This window comes from Nannospalax galili, unplaced genomic scaffold (genome assembly GCF_000622305.1).
Source record: "Nannospalax galili isolate Female #2095 unplaced genomic scaffold, S.galili_v1.0 scaffold160, whole genome shotgun sequence".
Lineage (NCBI taxonomy): Eukaryota > Metazoa > Chordata > Mammalia > Rodentia > Spalacidae > Nannospalax > Nannospalax galili.
The window spans coordinates 2,349,824-2,353,270 of NW_008346900.1; the positions used below are offsets into that span (position 1 = coordinate 2,349,824).

Consider the following 3,447-nt stretch of genomic DNA (forward strand, 5'->3'; position numbering starts at 1 on the left):
CAGCCCCAGGGTGCAGGATCTGCAAGAACTGTCCCCTGGGATCAGGCCAAGGTCCACTGCATCATCCAGTACCCAGACTCTAGGCACCAGGACCTTGGTGTGGACTCCCCTGGGTGTGGACTCCCCTGGGTATGGACTCCCCTGGGTGCCAGCTCTGTTTGCCCTCTCTGTGGGAAATGCACCCACCTTTTGTTTGTCAGGACACACATTGGACTGGTGTTTCTTTGAATCTTCAGGCTCCTGGAGACCATCCCTTGTCTCCCATGGCTTATCTGCCTTTTCTTTCAGTTTATTTCATGTTCCCACCATAATCATGATTCCTTTAATTTAAACTAAAAACCACACAGATTTCCTGAAAGGGTGGTAACAAAGGAAAGGTGGTGTCAAAGCCAGGGAGAGGTGGGTGGGAAACCAGAGAATCATCTTGGCTGGGCTCTTGAAGTTGCTGGTGGCTTGGAGCTGTGCTGGTAAGCCATAGGATGGATCTTGAAACCATAGAGACTGGGCACAAATGGGTTGGCAGGTCGCTTGGGCCGATACTCGGGGTGCACCATGAAGAGCATGTGATGAAAACCAGTGCTGAAGTAGGGACCATCCCTGTGGTGGTGCCTTGATGACTTGGGTGTGTTCACACGAGCACACCCGTGAACTTCACCATGGCCTTGCATGGGATATCCGAAAGGCCTATGGGAAGCATTGGCTGGTTCTCATAGTACATACAAGAACAGCAGTCACACAAGAACAGCAGACTTTTCCAACATTTGGGCAATGCCTCAGTTTGTAAGGATGTAGCAGGTGTGAATCAACCCATAAAGCATCTCACCTACCTGTTGAATCAAGTCACTCTGTTTGGGGTTGTTTTCCAGCTTATCATCAGGCTCCAGGTCCAAGATCATGTCTAGAGCTTGTCGACAGTGAGGCACCCGCTTGTTGAGTCCAGTAAGATTAAATTTGTTCTGGATGTAGTCTTCATCTACCTCACAGAAGAATTCACTTCCATGGAGCCCACAGAATCAGGAAATCCAGGACACCTTCTCTAAACTACTCATCTTTATATTGAATGCCTAGACACAGACTGGGACTGGACCTGGGATGGGGAGGGGGAGTTGCTGCTCCCCCCAACCTCCATGGTTTTTTGTATGACTCACTGTGTTTCTTGATTGCGTTTTTGCATCCTGCTGTGGCCAGGCTGGAAAGTAGGGGTGGGTTTAGGACAGCCCCGTACTCCTACATGTCCTCAGTCAAAATGCATGGCCTGGAGAGACCAGTCCAAGCAGCAGGGGCCACCTACAGCAACCACCCCCCTTCCAGGCAAGGCTCTGTCTCCTCCCCAGCCTGGGTCCCACCAGGCAGGTCTTCTCTAGTGCCCCCTTTGTCCGGCATCATTGGAAGAGTGACCTATTTTGTTTGTGAAAAGCTGATTATCATAGATAAATGAATCTAATTAGTCTCATTTGCTGACACACAAGCCTTTAATTGCGAGTTGAATAATTTGCATATGTAAATGACACAGTCATACCCCCACGTCCCCCTCCCCATGTCAGGCTTTAACATGATTCCTCCAGAGACAAATAATTCTGTTTCAGGAGAGAATATGATATATTAATTCACAGGCAAATAACTTCATTTAGAATCAGCGGCTTGTGTTTGTTTACACAAAGCAATGGCTGGAGGAGCAGGAGCAAGCTGTGTTGAAGAAACATCTGGGTATCTGAGGGGAGTCTCTGTGAGCTTCCCACTGGGGAGTCCCTGAGTTGGGGGCTTCCTCCGTTCTCACGGTGCGAACCCCACCCAGCTCAGAGGCCAGGGTAGTGATTCCACGTGGCTAGCAGCTCTGGCCCGGCTGGGGAGTCCCTGAGTTGGGGGCTTCCTCCGTTCTCACAGTGCGAACCCCAGCTCAGAGGCCAGGGTAGTGATTCCACGTGGCTAGCAGCTCTGGCCCGCTGGTGGATAAGATGGGTTAGTACCAGTAAGGTTTTGTCTCGCCTATGTATGTTCCCTGCTCACATCCTGCTGGCTGATGGAGCAGGTACAACTGCTGCTGGGCATCTCAGTGGTCAGTGAAGGCTTGCAATGAGGCTGGGGCATGTGGGTCATGTTTTTCCCAAGGCTGTGAGCAACAGGCTGTGGAACTGCCAGTGGAGGCTGACCCTCAGGAGATCGGTGCTCAGTGCTTGGGAGTAGGCTGAGTCATCGAACCTCGACTTGCAGCTTTAGACAGCCTGTGACCGGGATCAGCTGCCACCCCTCCTTGACGGGTGTCCTATACCAGCAGTTCAAGACAAGCCTGGGTGCTGAGTTTGGGTGGACCTTGGAGTTTCTTGCGCCCATTTGGGGCCTCCCCAGCACTGCTCTTGACTGAACCCAGACACCAGGAACACAGGTAACAGGGCTAGAGGACACCCTACCCAAGCATCCTCCATGCTGACTGGAAGGGCTGTGGCCTATAAGAGAATCTGGGGGTCCTGGACAGTGAGGAGGGATAGAAAGTCCAGGCTAGAAGTGTCAGGCTACCCATCCTGCCTGGGGCAGCAGCTAACCCAGCTTATTGTATGTGTTTTCCCTTTCTCTGGGACGGGGAGTCACATGGGCTGCGCTGAGGAGGCTGAATGTGAGGAATTTGGTTTCTGTGGAAGGAGGACAGTGGCATTCCCTGCCTTCCACGGGGCCCTTGAGGCAGCCTGTCACCGTGGCAACCCGCTCATGAAGCTAGCAGGATCTGATACTTGTCCTAATTCGCCCTGTGGTCCCCTCCCTTCCCTCTTTAGGCCAGGCTAGCCAGCAGGGGGCAGCATGGGCCAGCCACTGTCATGGAAAGATTGGTGAGTTTTTTGAAAGCATACCCTACATTTGGGGGGGGGTCTCTGTGCTCCTCAAAGCCCTCCAGGGAGAGCAGGAAGTGAGTGACAGCCATTACTGAATGTGTCCACACAGATGAGAAGGGAATATCGCTATGCAACAGTGCTGGTCCCTGGCACAAGGGAATGTTTTGTTTTGGCAAAGCTGGGACAGAGCGATGGTCACCAGACACGTCTCTGAAGATAGGGTCTCGGGCTACTGTGGCCCCAGCTGCTGTTGGTTGCACAGTGGACTGGAATGTTGGGGTTCCCGGTTTTCCCTCACTGTCGCTCACTAGTCACTCAGCACATGCAGGCAGGAGCAGGTATCCTGAACTTGAGCAGAAGGCAGTGTGGGCTTTGCTGCTTTACGCCAGGATTCTGGGCCCTGCAGGGTCCAAGTGGTCCCATGAGGCTGGAGTTGGAGCGCTTCCTTTGTTCTTTCTCAGGGGAGCACTTTGGCCCCAATCTCTAGGGCATTTATTCTTTGCAGTCTCTTCTCCTCCCTGTGGTTCCCCTCCATCATCCCTGAAGGAAGATAAAACTCCTGTGGCTTCTGCCCAGTCAAGAACTTCATCCGGTGACATGAGCGGAAATGGCGCCTCCACCC

At 52.7% G+C, this 3,447-nt stretch overlaps 1 pseudogene; it reads right to left on the reverse strand.

Moving 5' to 3' along the window:
• Positions 1 to 327: 327 nt before the first annotated feature.
• LOC103742297 lies at positions 328 to 1,052 on the reverse strand (annotated as a pseudogene).
• Between the last annotated feature and the right edge of the window lie 2,395 nt (positions 1,053 to 3,447).